Here is a 17,854-nt window from a genome sequence, read left to right on the forward strand (position 1 = left end):
CTTCGGAACTCTTCCATTGTTTTTGGAATTCTACTGAAGTTTAAATATGCTTCAGAACTCTTCCATTGTTATCGGAATTCTACTGACATTTAAAAATGCTTCGGAACTCTTCCATTGTTCTCGGAATTCCGCTGATGTTTAAAAATGCTTCGGAACTCTTCCATTGTTCTCGGAATACTGATGAAGTTTAAAAATGCTTCGGAACTCTTCCATTGTTCTCGGTATTCCGCTGAAGTTTAGAAATGCTTCGGAACTCTTCCATTGTTCTCGGAATTCCGCTGAAATTTAAAAATGCTTCGGAACTCTTCCATTGTTCCCAGAATTCCGCTTAAGTTTAAAAATGCTTCGGAAATCTTCCATTGTTCTCGGAATTCCGCTGAAATTTAAAAATGCTTCGGAACTCTTCCATTGTTCTCGGAATCCTGCTGATGTTTAAAAATGCTTCGGAACTCTTCCATTGTTCTCGGAATTCCGCTGAAGTTTAAATATGCTTCGGAACTCTTCCATTGTTCTCGGAATTATGCTGAAGTTTAAAAATGCTTCGGAACTCTTCCATTGTTCTCGGAATTTCGCTGAAGTTTAAAAATGCTTCGGAACTCTTCCATTGTTCTCGGAATTATGCTGAAGATTAAAAATGCTTCGGAACTCTTCCATTGTTCTCGGAATTTCGCTTAAGTTTAACCCCTTAAGCCCCGGAGCATTTTTCGTTTTTGCATTTTCGTTTTTGCTCCCCTTGTTCCCAGAGCCATAGCGTTTTTATTTTTTGGTCAATATGGCCATGTGAGGGCTTATTTTTTGCGGGACGAGTTGTACTTTTCAACGCCATTACTAGTTTTATCATATCCTGTACGGGAAAACAGGAAAAAAATTCCAAGTGCGGTAAAATTGCAAAAAAAGTGCAATACCCCAGTTGTTTTTTATTTATTTTTTTTACCATGTTCACTGAATGCTAAAACTGACCTGCCCTTCTTATTCTACAGGTCATTACGAGTTCATAGACACCAAACATGTATAGGTTCTTTTATATTTAAGTGGTGAAAAAAAATTCCAAAATTTGGTAAAAAAAAAAATAAAAAAATAGCGCCATTTTCTAAGACCCGTAGCGTCTCCATTTTTCGTGATCTGGGGCTGGTTGATGGCTTATTTTTTGCGTGCAGGCTGACGTTTTTATTGATAACATTTGGGGTAGATCCGATGTTTTGATCGCCCGTTATTGCATTTTATTGCAATTTTGCGGCGACCAAAAAACGTAATTCTGGCGTTTAGAATTTTTTTCTCGCTACGCTGTTTACCGATCGGAATAATTCTTTTTTTATTTTGATAGATCGGGCGATTCTGAACGCGGCGATACCAAATATGTGTATGTGGGTTTTTTTTTATATATTTTATTTTGAATGGGGTGAAAGGGGGGTGATTTAAACTTTTATATTTTTTTATTTTTTTTTATATTTTTAAAAACTTTTTTTTTTTACTTTTTGCATGCTTCTATAGTCTCCATAGGAGACTAGAAGCAGCAACTGTCCGATCGCCTCTGCTACATACAGGGGACCAGCAGATCCCCTGCATGCAGCAGAAATGGTCCTGTGCTATGAGCGCCGACCACTAGGTGGCGCTCATAGCGACAAGATCATGACAACCACAGGCGCCTGCTGCAGACCCTGGGTTGTCATGCACGCCCATCGGCGACCCGCGATCACGTGACGGGGACGCCGGTGGGCGGGGCTTATGACGCGCTACCCTGAAGCGCGCGTTAAATGCTGCTGTCGGAGATTGACAGCAGCATTTAACTGGTTAACAGCCGCGGGTGGATCGCGATTCCACACGCGGCTGTTGCGGGAACATGTCAGCTGTAAGAATCAGCTGACATGTGCTCGGTTCAGTGAGGGCTCAGCGCCGGAGCCCTCACTGAACCGGCGGTACGCAGATATGCGTACTAATACGTCCCCGGTAAGTAAGGGGTTCAAAATGCTTCGGAACTCTTCCATTGTTCTCAGAATTCCGCTGAAGTTTAAAAATACTTTGGATTTCTTCCCTTGTTCTCAAAATTCCACTGACGTTTAAAAGTGCTTCGGAACACTTACATTGTTCGCAGAATTTCTCTGAAGTTTAAAAATGCTTCGGAACTCTTCCATTGTTTTTGGAATTCTACTGAAGTTTAAAAATGCTTCGGAACACTTCCATTGTTCTGGGAATTTCACTGAAGTTTAAAAATGCTTCGGAACTCTTCCATTGTTCTCGGAATTTCACTGAAGTTTAAAAATGCTTCGGAACTCTTCCTTTGTTCTCGGAATTCCGCTGAACTTTAAAAATGCTTCGGAACACTTCCATTGTTCGCAGAATTTCTCTGAAGTTTAAAAATGCTTCGGAACTCTTCCATTGTTTTTGGAATTCTACTGAAGTATAAAAATGCTTCGGAACTCTTCCATTGTTCTCGGAATTTCACTGAAGTTTAAAAATGCTTCGGAACTCTTCCATTGTTCGCAGAATTCTGCTGACATTAGAAATGCTTCGGAACTCTTCCATTGTTCTCGGAATTCTACTGAAGATTAAAAATGTTTCAGAACTCTTCCATTGTTCTCGGAATTCCGCTGAAGTTTAAAAATGCTTCGGAACTCTTGCATTGTTCCCGGAATTCCGCTGAAGTTTATAAATGCTTCGGAACTCTTCCATTGTTCTCGGAATTCCGTTGAAGTTTAAAAATGCTTCGGAACACTTCCATTGTTCGCAGAATTTCTCTGAAGTTTAAAAATGCTTCGGAAATCTTCCATTGTTCTCAGAATTCTGCTGGCGCTTAAAAATGCTTCGGAAGTCTTCCATTGTTCTGGGAATCCCTTTGATGTTTAAAAATGCTTCGGAATTTTTCCATTGTTCTCGGAATTCCGCTGAAATTTAAAAATGCTTCGGAACTCTTTTATTCTTCTCGGAATACTGCTGAAGTTTAAAAATGCTTCTGAACTCTTCCATTGTTCCCAAATTTCCGCTTAAGTTTAAAAATGCTTCGGAAACCTTCCATTGTTCTCGGAATTCCGCTGAAATTTAAAAATGCTTCGGAACTCTTCCATTGTTCTCGGTATCCTGCTGATGTTTAAAAATGCTTCGGAACTCTTCCATTGTTCTCGGAATTCCGCTGAAGTTTAAATATGCTTCGGATCTCTTCCATTGTTCTCGGAATTATGCTGAAGTTTAAAAATGCTTCGGAACTCTTCCATTGTTCTCGGAATTTCGCTGAAGTTTAAAAATGCTTCGGAACTCTTCCATTGTTCTCGGAATTATGCTGAAGATTAAAAATGCTTCGGAACTCTTCCATTGTTCTCGGAATTTCACTTAAGTTTAAAAATGCTTCGGAACTCTTCCATTGTTCTCAGAATTCCGCTGAAGTTTAAAAATGCTTCGTAACTCTTCCATTGTTCTCGGAATTATGCTGACATTTAAAAATGCTTCGGAACTCTTCCATTGTTCTCAGAATTCTGCTGAAGTTTAAAAATGCTTCGAAACTCTTCCATTGTTTTTGGAATTCCACTGAAGTTTAAAAATGCTTCGTAACTCTTCCATTGTTCTCGGAATTCTGCTGAAGTTTAAAAATGCTTCTGAACTCTTCCATTGTTCCCAGAATTCCACTGTAGTTTAAAAATGCTTCGGAAATCTTCCATTGTTCTCGGAATTCCGCTGAAATTTAAAAATGCTTCGGAACTCTTCCATTGTTCTCGGAATCCTGCTGATGTTTAAAAATGCTTCGGAACTCTTCCATTGTTCTCGGAATTTCGCTGAAGTTTAAAAATGCTTCGGAACTCTTCCATTGTTCTCGGAATTATGCTGAAGATTAAAAATGCTTCGGAACTCTTCCATTGTTCTCGGAATTTCACTTAAGTTTAAAAATGCTTCGGAACTCTTCCATTGTTCTCAGAATTCCGCTGAAGTTTAAAAATGCTTCGTAACTCTTCCATTGTTCTCGGAATTCTGCTGACATTTAAAAATGCTTCGGAACTCTTCCATTGTTCTCAGAATTCTGCTGAAGTTTAAAAATGCTTCGAAACTCTTCCATTGTTTTTGGAATTCCACTGAAGTTTAAAAATGCTTCGGAACTCTTCCATTGTTCTCGGAATTTCACTGAAGTTTAAAAATGCTTCGTAACTCTTCCATTGTTCTCGGAATTCTGCTGAAGTTTAAAAATGCTTCTGAACTCTTCCATTGTTCCCAGAATTCCACTGTAGTTTAAAAATGCTTCGGAAATCTTCCATTGTTCTCGGAATTCCGCTGAAATTTAAAAATGCTTCGGAACTCTTCCATTGTTCTCGGAATCCTGCTGATGTTTAAAAATGCTTCGGAACTCTTCCATTGTTCTCGGAATTCCGCTGAAGTTTAAATATGCTTCGGAACTCTTCCATTGTTCTCGGAATTATGCTGAAGTTTAAAAATGCTTCGGAACTCTTCCATTGTTCTCGGAATTTCGCTGAAGTTTAAAAATGCTTCGGAACTCTTCCATTGTTCTCGGAATTATGCTGAAGATTAAAAATGCTTCGGAACTCTTCCATTGTTCTCGGAATTTCGCTTAAGTTTAACCCCTTAAGCCCCGGAGCATTTTTCGTTTTTGCATTTTCGTTTTTGCTCCCCTTGTTCCCAGAGCCATAGCGTTTTTATTTTTTGGTCAATATGGCCATGTGAGGGCTTATTTTTTGCGGGACGAGTTGTACTTTTCAACGCCATTACTAGTTTTATCATATCCTGTACGGGAAAACAGGAAAAAAATTCCAAGTGCGGTAAAATTGCAAAAAAAGTGCAATACCCCAGTTGTTTTTTATTTATTTTTTTTACCATGTTCACTGAATGCTAAAACTGACCTGCCCTTTTAATTCTACAGGTCATTACGAGTTCATAGACACCAAACATGTATAGGTTCTTTTATATTTAAGTGGTGAAAAAAAATTCCAAAATTTGGTAAAAAAAAAAATAAAAAAATAGCGCCATTTTCTAAGACCCGTAGCGTCTCCATTTTTCGTGATCTGGGGCTGGTTGATGGCTTATTTTTTGCGTGCAGGCTGACGTTTTTATTGATAACATTTGGGGTAGATCCGATGTTTTGATCGCCCGTTATTGCATTTTATTGCAATTTTGCGGCGACCAAAAAATGTAATTCTGGCGTTTAGAATTTTTTTCTCGCTACGCCGTTTACCGATCGGAATAATTCTTTTTTTATTTTGATAGATCGGGCGATTCTGAACGCGGCGATACCAAATATGTGTATGTGGGTTTTTTTTTATATATTTTATTTTGAATGGGGTGAAAGGGGGGTGATTTAAACTTTTATATTTTTTTATTTTTTTTTATATTTTTAAAAACTTTTTTTTTTTACTTTTTGCATGCTTCTATAGTCTCCATAGGAGACTAGAAGCAGCAACTGTCCGATCGCCTCTGCTACATACAGGGGACCAGCAGATCCCCTGCATGCAGCAGAAATGGTCCTGTGCTATGAGCGCCGACCACTAGGTGGCGCTCATAGCGACAAGATCATGACAACCACAGGCGTCTGCTGCAGACCCTGGGTTGTCATGCACGCCCATCGGCGACCCGCGATCACGTGACGGGGTCGCCGGTGGGCGGGGCTTATGACGCGCTACCCGGAAGCGCGCGTTAAATGCTGCTGTCGGAGATTGACAGCAGCATTTAACTGGTTAACAGCCGCGGGTGGATCGCGATTCCACACGCGGCTGTTGCGGGCACATGTCAGCTGTAAGAATCAGCTGACATGTGCTCGGTTCAGTGAGGGCTCAGCGCCGGAGCCCTCACTGAACCGGCGGTACGCAGATATGCGTACTAATACGTCCCCGGTAAGTAAGGGGTTCAAAATGCTTCAGAACTCTTCCATTGTTCTCAGAATTCCGCTGAAGTTTAAAAATACTTTGGATTTCTTCCCTTGTTCTCAAAATTCCACTGACGTTTAAAAGTGCTTCGGAACACTTACATTGTTCGCAGAATTTCTCTGAAGTTTAAAAATGCTTCGGAACTCTTCCATTGTTTTTGGAATTCTACTGAAGTTTAAAAATGCTTCGGAACACTTCCATTGTTCTCGGAATTTCACTGAAGTTTAAAAATGCTTCGGAACTCTTCCATTGTTCTCGGAATTTCACTGAAGTTTAAAAATGCTTCGGAACTCTTCCTTTGTTCTCGGAATTCCGCTGAACTTTAAAAATGCTTCGGACCACTTCCATTGTTCGCAGAATTTCTCTGAAGTTTAAAAATGCTTCGGAACTCTTCCATTGTTCTCGGAATTCCGTGAAGTTTAAAAATGCTTCGGAACTCTTCCATTGTTCTCGGAATCCTGCTGATGTTTAAAAATGCTTCGGAACTCTTCCATTGTTCTCAGAATTCTGCTGACGCTTAAAAATGCTTCGGAACTCTTCCATTGTTCTCGGAATTCCGCTGAAGTTTAAAAATGCTTTGGAACTCTTCCATTATTCTCGGAATTCCGCTGAAATTTAAAAATGCTTCGGAACTCTTCCATTGTTCTCAGAATTCTTCTGAAGTTTAAAAATGCTTCGGAACACTTCCATTGTTCTCCGAATTCCGCTGAAGTTTAAAAATGCTTCTGAACTCATCCATTGTTCCCGGAATTCCGCTGAAGTTTATATATGCTTCGGAACTCTTCCATTGTTCTCGGAATTCCGTGAAGTTTAAAAATGCTTCGGAACACTTCCATTGTTCGCAGAATTTCTCTGAAGTTTAAAAATGCTTCGGAACTCTTCCATTGTTCTCGGAATTCTGCTGAAGTTTAAAAATGCTTCTGAACTCTTCCATTGTTCCCAGAATTCCGCTGAAGTTTAAAAATGCTTCGGAACTCTTCCATTGTTCTCGGAATCCTGATGATGTTTAAAAATGCTTCGGAACTCTTCTATTGTTCTCAGATTTCTGCTGACGTTTAAAAATGCTTCGGAAGTCTTCCATTGTTCTCGGAATCCCTTTGATGTTTAAAAATGCTTCGGAATTTTTCCATTGTTCTCGGAATTCCGCTGAAATTTAAAAATGCTTCGGAACTCTTTTATTCTTCTCGGAATACTGTTGAAGTTTAAAAATGCTTCTGAACTCTTCCATTGTTCCCAGAATTCCGCTTAAGTTTAAAAATGCTTCGGAACTCTTCCATTGTTCTCGGAATTCCGCTGAAATTTAAAAATGCTTCGGAACTCTTCCATTGTTCTCGGAATCCTGCTGATGTTTAAAAATGCTTCGGAACTCTTCCATTGTTCTCAGAATTCCGCTGAAGTTTAAAAATGCTTTGGATTTCTTCCCTTGTTCTCGAAATTCCACTGACGTTTAAAAGTGCTTCGGAACACTTCCATTGTTTGCAGAATTTCTCTGAAATTTAAAAATGCTTTAGAACTTTTCCATTGTTCTCTGAATTCCGTGAAGTTTAAAAATGCTTCGGAACTCTTCCATTGTTCTCAGAATTATGCTGACGTTTAAAAATGCTTCGGAACTCTTCCATTGTTCTCGGAATTCCGCTGATGTTTAAAAATGCTTCGGAACTCTTCCATTGTTCTCGGAATACTGATGAAGTTTAAAAATGCTTCGGAACTCTTCCATTGTTATCGGTATTCCGCTGAGGTTTAGAAATGCTTCGGAACACTTCCATTGTTCTCAGAATTCTACTGAAGTTTAAATATGCTTCGGAACTCTGCCATTGTTATCGGATTTCTGCTGTCATTTAAAAATGCTTCTGAACTCTTCCATTGTTCTCGGAATTCTGCTGACATTTAAAAATGCTTTGGAACTCTTCCATTGTTCTTGGAATTCTGCTGAAGTTTAAAAATGCTTCGGACCTCTTCCATTGTTTTTGGAATTCTACCGAAGTTTAAATATGCTTCGGAACTCTTCCATTGTTATCGGAATTCTGCTGACGTTTAAAAATGCTTCGGAACTCTTCCGTTGTTCTCGGAATTCCTTTGATGTTTAAAAATGCTTCGGAATTCTTCCATTGTTCTGGGAATTCCGCTGAAGTTTAAAAATGCTTCGGAACTCTTCCAATATTCTCCGAATTCTGCTGAAATTTAAAAATGCTTCGGAACTCTTCCATTGTTCTCGGAATTCCGCTGAAGTTTAAAAATGCTTCGGAACTCTTCCATTGTTCTTAGAATTCTGCTAACGTTTAAAAATGCTTCAGAACACTTCCATTGTTCTCAGAATTCTGCTGATGTTTAAAAATGCTTCGGAACACTTCCATTGTTCGCAGAATTTCTCTGAAGTTTAAAAATGCTTCGGAACTCTTCCATTGTTCTCGTAATCCTGCTGATGTTTAAAAAGGCTTCGGAACTCTTCCATTGTTTTCGGAATTCCGCTGAAGTTTAAAAATGCTTCGGAACTCTTTCATTGTTCTCAGAATTCTGCTAACGTTTAAAAATGCTTCAGAACACTTCCATTGTTCTCAGAATTCCCTGAAGTTTAAAAATGCTTCGGAACTCTTCCATTGTTCTCGGAATTCCGCTGAAGTGTAAAAATGCTTCGGAACTCTTCCATTTTTCTCGGAATTCCGCTGACATTTAAAAATGCTTCGGAACTCTTCCATTGTTCTCGGAATTCTGCTGAAGTTTAAAAATGCTTCGGAACTCATCCATTGTTTTTGGAATTCTACTGAAGTTTAAATATGCTTCGGAACTCTTCCATTGTTATCGGAATTCTACTGACATTTAAAAATGCTTCGGAACTCTACAATTGTTCTCGGAATTCCGCTGAAGTTTAAAAATGCTTCGGAACTCTTCCATTGTTTTTGTAATTCTACTGAAGTTTAAAATTGCTTCGGAACTCTTCCATTGTTCTCGGAATTTCGCTGAGGTTTAAAAATGCTTCGGAACTCTTCCATTGTTCTTGGAATTCCGCTGAAGTGTAAAAATGCTTCGGAACTCTTCCATTGTTCTCGGAATTCTGCTGAAGTTTAAAAATGCTTCGGAACTCTTCCATTGTTTTTGGAATTCTACTGAAGTTTAAATATGCTTCGGAACTCTTCCATTGTTATCGGAATTCTACTGACATTTAAAAATGCTTCGGAACTCTACAATTGTTCTCGGAATTCCGCTGAAGTTTAAAAATGCTTCGTAACTCTTCCATTGTTCTCGGAATTCTGCTGACATTTAAAAATGCTTCGGAACTCTTCCATTGTTCTCGGAATTCTGCTGAAGTTTAAAAATGCTTCGGAACTCTTCCATTGTTTTTGTAATTCTACTGAAATTTAAAAATGCTTCGGAACTCTTCCATTGTTCTCGGAATTCTACTGAAGTTTAAAAATGCTTCACAACTCTTCCATTGTTCTCGGAATTCCGCTGAAGTTTAAAAATGCTTCGGAACTCTTGCATTGTTCCCGGAATTCTGCTGCAGTTTATAAATGCTTCGGAACTCTTCCATTGTTATCGGAATTCCGCTGAAGTTTAAAAATGCTTCGGAACACTTCCATTGTTCGCAGAATTTCTCTGAAGTTTAAAAATGTTTCGGAACTCTTCCATTGTTCTCGGAATTCCGTGAAGTTTAAAAATGCTTCGAAACTCTTCCATTGTTCTTGGAATCCTGCTCATGTTTAAAAATGCTTCGGAACTCTTCCATTGTTCTCAGAATCCCTTTGATGTTTAAAAATGCTTCGGAATTCTTCCATTGTTCTCGGAATTCCGCTGAAGTTTAAAAATGCTTCGGAACACTTCCATTGTTCGCAGAATTTCTCTGAAGTTTAAAAATGCTTCTGAACTCTTCCATTGTTCTCAGAATTCTGCTGATGTTTAAAAATGCTTCGGAACTCTTCCATTGTTCTCGTAATCCTGCTGATGTTTAAAAATGCTTCGGAACTCTTCCATTGTTCTCAGAATCCCTTTGATGTTTAAAAATGCTTCGGAATTCTTAATTTGTTCTGGGAATTCCGCTGAAGTTTAAAAATGCTTCGGAACTCTTCCATTATTCTCGGAATTCCGCTGAAGTTTAAAAATGCTTCGGAACTCTTCCATTGTTCTCGGAATTATGCTGAAGTTTAAAAATGCTTCGGAACGCTTCCATTGTTCTCGGAATTTCGCTGAAGTTTAAAAATGCTTCGGAACTCTTCCATTGTTCTCAGAATTCCGCTGAAGTTTAAAAATGCTTTGGATTTCTTCTCTTGTTCTCGAAATTCCACTGATGTTTAAAAGTGCTTCGGAAAACTTCCATTGTTCGCAGAATTCCTCTGAAGTTTAAAAATGCTTTAGAACTTTTCCATTGTTCTCTTAATTCCGTGTAGTTTAAAAATGCTTCGGAACTCTTCCATTGTTCTCAGAATTATGCTGACGCTTAAAAATGCTTCGGAACTCTTCCATTGTTCTCGTAATCCTGCTGATGTTTAAAAAGGCTTCGGAACTCGTCCATTGTTCTCGGAATTCCGCTGAAGTTTAAAAATGCTTCGGAACTCTTCCATTGTTCCCGGATGTCCGTAGAAGTTTAAAAATGCTTCGTAATTCTTAAATTGTTTTCGGAATTCCGCTGAAGTTTAAAAATGCTTCGGAACTCTTTCATTGTTCTCAGAATTCTGCTAACGTTTAAAAATGCCTCAGAACACTTCCATTGTTCTCGGAATTCTGCTGACATTTAAAAATGCTTCGGAACTCTTCCATTGTTCTCGGAATTCTGCTGAAGTTTAAAAATGCTTCGGAACTCTTCCATTGTTTTTGTAATTCTACTGAAATTTAAAAATGCTTCGGAACTCTTCCATTGTTCTTGGAATTCCGCTGAAGTGTAAAAATGCTTCCGAACTCTTCCATTTTTCTCGGAATTCCGCTGACATTTAAAAATGCTTCGGAACTCTTCCATTGTTTTTGGAATTCTACTGAAGTTTAAATATGCTTCGGAACTCTTCCATTGTTATCGGAATTCTACTGACATTTAAAAATGCTTCGGAACTCTACAATTGTTCTCGGAATTCCGCTGAAGTTTAAAAATGCTTCGGAACTCTTCCATTGTTCTCGGAATTCTGCTGACATTTAAAAATGCTTCGGAACTCTTCCATTGTTCTCGGAATTCTACTGAAGTTTAAAAATGCTTCACAACTCTTCCATTGTTCTCGGAATTTCGCTGAAGTTTAAAAATGCTTCGGAACTCTTCCATTGTTCTCAGAATTCCGCTGAAGTTTAAAAATGCTTTGGATTTCTTCTCTTGTTCTCGAAATTCCACTGACGTTTAAAAGTGCTTCGGAAAACTTCCATTGTTCGCAGAATTCCTCTGAAGTTTAAAAATGCTTTAGAACTTTTCCATTGTTCTCTTAATTCCGCGTAGTTTAAAAATGCTTCGGAACTCTTCCATTGTTCTCAGAATTATGCTGACGCTTAAAAATGCTTCGGAACTCTTCCATTGTTCTCGTAATCCTGCTGATGTTTAAAAAGGCTTCAGAACTCTTCCATTGTTTTCGGAATTCCGCTGAAGTTTAAAAATGCTTCGGAACTCTTTCATTGTTCTCAGAATTCTGCTAACGTTTAAAAATGCTTCAGAACACTTCCATTGTTCTCAGAATTCCCTGAAGTTTAAAAATGCTTCGGAACTCTTCCATTGTTCTCGGAATTCCGCTGAAGTGTAAAAATGCTTCGGAACTCTTCCATTTTTCTCGGAATTCCGCTGACATTTAAAAATGCTTCGGAACTCTTCCATTGTTCTCGGAATTCTGCTGAAGTTTAAAAATGCTTCGGAACTCTTCCATTGTTTTTGGAATTCTACTGAAGTTTAAATATGCTTCGGAACTCTTCCATTGTTATCGGAATTCTACTGACATTTAAAAATGCTTCGGAACTCTACAATTGTTCTCGGAATTCCGCTGAAGTTTAAAAATGCTTCGGAACTCTTCCATTGTTCTCGGAATTATGCTGACATTTAAAAATGCTTCGGAACTCTTCCATTGTTCTCGGAATTCTGCTGAAGTTTAAAAATGCTTCGGAACTCTTCCATTGTTTTTGGAATTCTACTGAAGTTTAAATATGCTTCGGAACTCTTCCATTGTTATCGGAATTCTACTGACATTTAAAAATGCTTCGGAACTCTACAATTGTTCTCGGATTTCCGCTGAAGTTTAAAAATGCTTCGTAACTCTTCCATTGTTCTCGGAATTCTGCTGACATTTAAAAATGCTTCGGAACTCTTCCATTGTTCTCGGAATTCTGCTGAAGTTTAAAAATGCTTCGGAACTCTTCCATTGTTTTTGTAATTCTACTGAAGTTTAAAAATGCTTCGGAACTCTTCCATTGTTCTCGGAATTCTACTGAAGTTTAAAAATGCTTCACAACTCTTCCATTGTTCTCGGAATTCCGCTGAAGTTTAAAAATGCTTCGGAACTCTTGCATTGTTCCCGGAATTCTGCTGCAGTTTATAAATGCTTCGGAACTCTTCCATTGTTATCGGAATTCCGCTGAAGTTTAAAAATGCTTCGGAACACTTCCATTGTTCGCAGAATTTGTCTGAAGTTTAAAAATGCTTCGGAACTCTTCCATTGTTCTCGGAATTCCGTGAAGTTTAAAAATGCTTCGAAACTCTTCCATTGTTCTCGGAATCCTGCTCATGTTTAAAAATGCTTCGGAACTCTTCCATTGTTCTCAGAATCCCTTTGATGTTTAAAAATGCTTCGGAATTCTTCCATTGTTCTCAGAATTCCGCTGAAGTTTAAAAATGCTTCGGAACACTTCCATTGTTCGCAGAATTTCTCTGAAGTTTAAAAATGCTTCTGAACTCTTCCGTTTTTCTCGGAATTCCGTTAAGTTTAAAAATGCTTCGGAACTCTTCCATTGTTCTCAGAATTCTGCTGATGTTTAAAAATGCTTCGGAACTCTTCCATTGTTCTCGTAATCCTGCTGATGTTTAAAAATGCTTCGGAACTCTTCCATTGTTCTCAGAATCCCTTTGATGTTTAAAAATGCTTCGGAATTCTTAATTTGTTCTGGGAATTCCGCTGAAGTTTAAAAATGCTTCGGAACTCTTCCATTATTCTCGGAATTCCGATGAAGTTTAAAAATGCTTCGGAACTCTTCCATTGTTCTCGGAATTATGCTGATGTTTAAAAATGCTTCGGAACTCTTCCATTGTTCTCGTAATCCTGCTGATGTTTAAAAATGCTTCGGAACTCTTCCATTGTTCTCAGAATCCCTTTGATGTTTAAAAATGCTTCGGAATTCTTAATTTGTTCTGGGAATTCCGTTAAGTTTAAAAATGCTTCGGAACTCTTCCATTGTTCTCAGAATTCTGCTGATGTTTAAAAATGCTTCGGAACTCTTCCATTGTTCTCGTAATCCTGCTGATGTTTAAAAATGCTTCGGAACTCTTCCATTGTTCTCAGAATCCCTTTGATGTTTAAAAATGCTTCGGAATTCTTAATTTGTTCTGGGAATTCCGCTGAAGTTTAAAAATGCTTCGGAACTCTTCCATTATTCTCGGAATTCCGCTGAAGTTTAAAAATGCTTCGGAACTCTTCCATTGTTCTCGGAATTATGCTGAAGTTTAAAAATGCTTCGGAACGCTTCCATTGTTCTCGGAATTTCGCTGAAGTTTAAAAATGCTTCGGAACTCTTCCATTGTTCTCAGAATTCCGCTGAAGTTTAAAAATGCTTTGGATTTCTTCTCTTGTTCTCGAAATTCCACTGATGTTTAAAAGTGCTTCGGAAAACTTCCATTGTTCTCAGAATTATGCTGACGCTTAAAAATGCTTCGGAACTCTTCCATTGTTCTCGTAATCCTGCTGATGTTTAAAAATGCTTCGGAACTCGTCCATTGTTCTCGGAATTCCGCTGAAGTTTAAAAATGCTTCGGAACTCTTCCATTGTTCCCGGATGTCCGTAGAAGTTTAAAAATGCTTCGTAATACTTAAATTGTTTTCGGAATTCCGCTGAAGTTTAAAAATGCTTCGGAACTCTTTCATTGTTCTCAGAATTCTGCTAACGTTTAAAAATGCTTCAGAACACTTCCATTGTTCTCAGAATTCCCTGAAGTTTAAAAATGCTTTGGAACTCTTCCATTGTTCTCGGAATTCCGCTGAAGTGTAAAAATGCTTCGGAACTCTTCCATTTTTCTCGGAATTCCGCTGACATTTAAAAATGCTTCGGAACTCTTCCATTGTTCTCGGAATTCTGCTGAAGTTTAAAAATGCTTCGGAACTCTTCCATTGTTATCGGAATTCTACTGACATTTAAAAATGCTTCGGAACTCTACCATTGTTCTCGGAATTCCGCTGAAGTTTAAAAATGCTTCGGAACTCTTCCATTGTTCTCGGAATTCTGCTGACATTTAAAAATGCTTCGGAACTCTTCCATTGTTCTCGGAATTCTGCTGAAGTTTAAAAATGCTTCGGAACTCTTCCATTGTTTTTGTAATTCTACTGAAGTTTAAAAATGCTTCGGAACTCTTCCATTGTTCTCGGAATTTCGCTGAGGTTTAAAAATGCTTCGGAACTCTTCCATTGTTCTCGGAATTCCGCTGAAGTGTAAAAATGCTTCCGAACTCTTCCATTTTTCTCGGAATTCCGCTGACATTTAAAAATGCTTCGGAACTCTTCCATTGTTCTCGGAATTCTGCTGAAGTTTAAAAATGCTTCGGAACTCTTCCATTGTTTTTGGAATTCTACTGAAGTTTAAATATGCTTCGGAACTCTTCCATTGTTATCGGAATTCTACTGACATTTAAAAATGCTTCGGAACTCTACAATTGTTCTCGGAATTCCGCTGAAGTTTAAAAATGCTTCGGAACTCTTCCATTGTTCTCGGAATTCTGCTGACATTTAAAAATGCTTCGGAACTCTTCCATTGTTCTCGGAATTTTGCTGAAGTTTAAAAATGCTTCGGAACTCTTCCATTGTTTTTGTAATTCTACTGAAGTTTAAAAATGCTTCGGAACTCTTCCATTGTTCTCGGAATTCTACTGAAGTTTAAAAATGCTTCACAACTCTTCCATTGTTCTCGGAATTCCGCTGAAGTTTAAAAATGCTTCGGAACTCTTGCATTGTTCCCAGAATTCTGCTGAAGTTTATAAATGCTTCGGAACTCTTCCATTGTTATCGGAATTCCGCTGAAGTTTAAAAATGCTTCGGAACACTTCCATTGTTCGCAGAATTTCTCTGAAGTTTAAAAATGCTTCGGAACTCGTCCATTGTTCTCGGAATTCCGCTGAAGTTTAAAAATGCTTCGGAACTCTTCCATTGTTCCCGGATGTCCGTAGAAGTTTAAAAATGCTTCGTAATTCTTAAATTGTTTTCGGAATTCCGCTGAAGTTTAAAAATGCTTCGGAACTCTTTCATTGTTCTCAGAATTCTGCTAACGTTTAAAAATGCTTCAGAACACTTCCATTGTTCTCAGAATTCCCTGAAGTTTAAAAATGCTTCGGAACTCTTCCATTGTTCTCGGAATTCTACTGAAGTTTAAAAATGCTTCACAACTCTTCCATTGTTCTCGGAATTTCGCTGAAGTTTAAAAATGCTTCGGAACTCTTCCATTGTTCTCAGAATTCCGCTGAAGTTTAAAAATGCTTTGGATTTCTTCTCTTGTTCTCGAAATTCCACTGACGTTTAAAAGTGCTTCGGAAAACTTCCATTGTTCGCAGAATTCCTCTGAAGTTTAAAAATGCTTTAGAACTTTTCCATTGTTCTCTTAATTCCGCGTAGTTTAAAAATGCTTCGGAACTCTTCCATTGTTCTCAGAATTATGCTGACGCTTAAAAATGCTTCGGAACTCTTCCATTGTTCTCGTAATCCTGCTGATGTTTAAAAAGGCTTCGGAACTCTTCCATTGTTTTCGGAATTCCGCTGAAGTTTAAAAATGCTTCGGAACTCTTTCATTGTTCTCAGAATTCTGCTAACGTTTAAAAATGCTTCAGAACACTTCCATTGTTCTCAGAATTCCCTGAAGTTTAAAAATGCTTCGGAACTCTTCCATTGTTCTCGGAATTCCGCTGAAGTGTAAAAATGCTTCGGAACTCTTCCATTTTTCTCGGAATTCCGCTGACATTTAAAAATGCTTCGGAACTCTTCCATTGTTCTCGGAATTCTGCTGAAGTTTAAAAATGCTTCGGAACTCTTCCATTGTTTTTGGAATTCTACTGAAGTTTAAATATGCTTCGGAACTCTTCCATTGTTATCGGAATTCTACTGACATTTAAAAATGCTTCGGAACTCTACAATTGTTCTCGGAATTCCGCTGAAGTTTAAAAATGCTTCGGAACTCTTCCATTGTTCTCGGAATTATGCTGACATTTAAAAATGCTTCGGAACTCTTCCATTGTTCTCGGAATTCTGCTGAAGTTTAAAAATGCTTCGGAACTCTTCCATTGTTTTTGGAATTCTACTGAAGTTTAAATATGCTTCGGAACTCTTCCATTGTTATCGGAATTCTACTGACATTTAAAAATGCTTCGGAACTCTACAATTGTTCTCGGAATTCCGCTGAAGTTTAAAAATGCTTCGTAACTCTTCCATTGTTCTCGGAATTCTGCTGACATTTAAAAATGCTTCGGAACTCTTCCATTGTTCTCGGAATTCTGCTGAAGTTTAAAAATGCTTCGGAACTCTTCCATTGTTTTTGTAATTCTACTGAAGTTTAAAAATGCTTCGGAACTCTTCCATTGTTCTCGGAATTCTACTGAAGTTTAAAAATGCTTCACAACTCTTCCATTGTTCTCGGAATTCCGCTGAAGTTTAAAAATGCTTCGGAACTCTTGCATTGTTCCCGGAATTCTGCTGCAGTTTATAAATGCTTCGGAACTCTTCCATTGTTATCGGAATTCCGCTGAAGTTTAAAAATGCTTCGGAACACTTCCATTGTTCGCAGAATTTCTCTGAAGTTTAAAAATGCTTCGGAACTCTTCCATTGTTCTCGGAATTCCGTGAAGTTTAAAAATGCTTCGAAACTCTTCCATTGTTCTCGGAATCCTGCTCATGTTTAAAAATGCTTCGGAACTCTTCCATTGTTCTCAGAATCCCTTTGATGTTTAAAAATGCTTCGGAATTCTTCCATTGTTCTCGGAATTCCGCTGAAGTTTAAAAATGCTTTGGAACACTTCCATTGTTCGCAGAATTTCTCTGAAGTTTAAAAATGCTTCTGAACTCTTCCGTTTTTCTCGGAATTCCGTTAAGTTTAAAAATGCTTCGGAACTCTTCCATTGTTCTCAGAATTCTGCTGATGTTTAAAAATGCTTCGGAACTCTTCCATTGTTCTCGTAATCCTGCTGATGTTTAAAAATGCTTCGGAACTCTTCCATTGTTCTCAGAATCCCTTTGATGTTTAAAAATGCTTCGGAATTCTTAATTTGTTCTGGGAATTCCGCTGAAGTTTAAAAATGCTTCGGAACTCTTCCATTATTCTCGGAATTCCGCTGAAGTTTAAAAATGCTTCGGAACTCTTCCATTGTTCTCGGAATTATGCTGAAGTTTAAAAATGCTTCGGAACGCTTCCATTGTTCTCGGAATTTCGCTGAAGTTTAAAAATGCTTCGGAACTCTTCCATTGTTCTCAGAATTCCGCTGAAGTTTAAAAATGCTTTGGATTTCTTCTCTTGTTCTCGAAATTCCACTGATGTTTAAAAGTGCTTCGGAAAACTTCCATTGTTCTCAGAATTATGCTGACGCTTAAAAATGCTTCGGAACTCTTCCATTGTTCTCGTAATCCTGCTGATGTTTAAAAATGCTTCGGAACTCGTCCATTGTTCTCGGAATTCCGCTGAAGTTTAAAAATGCTTCGGAACTCTTCCATTGTTCTCGGAATTATGCTGACATTTAAAAATGCTTCGGAACTCTTCCATTGTTCTCGGAATTCTGCTGAAGTTTAAAAATGCTTCGGAACTCTTCCATTGTTTTTGGAATTCTACTGAAGTTTAAATATGCTTCGGAACTCTTCCATTGT

The sequence above is a fragment of the Phyllobates terribilis genome, unplaced genomic scaffold (assembly GCF_046119375.1).
Source record: "Phyllobates terribilis strain yellow unplaced genomic scaffold, ASM4611937v1 Scaffold_13__5_contigs__length_258822181, whole genome shotgun sequence".
NCBI lineage: Eukaryota > Metazoa > Chordata > Amphibia > Anura > Dendrobatidae > Phyllobates > Phyllobates terribilis.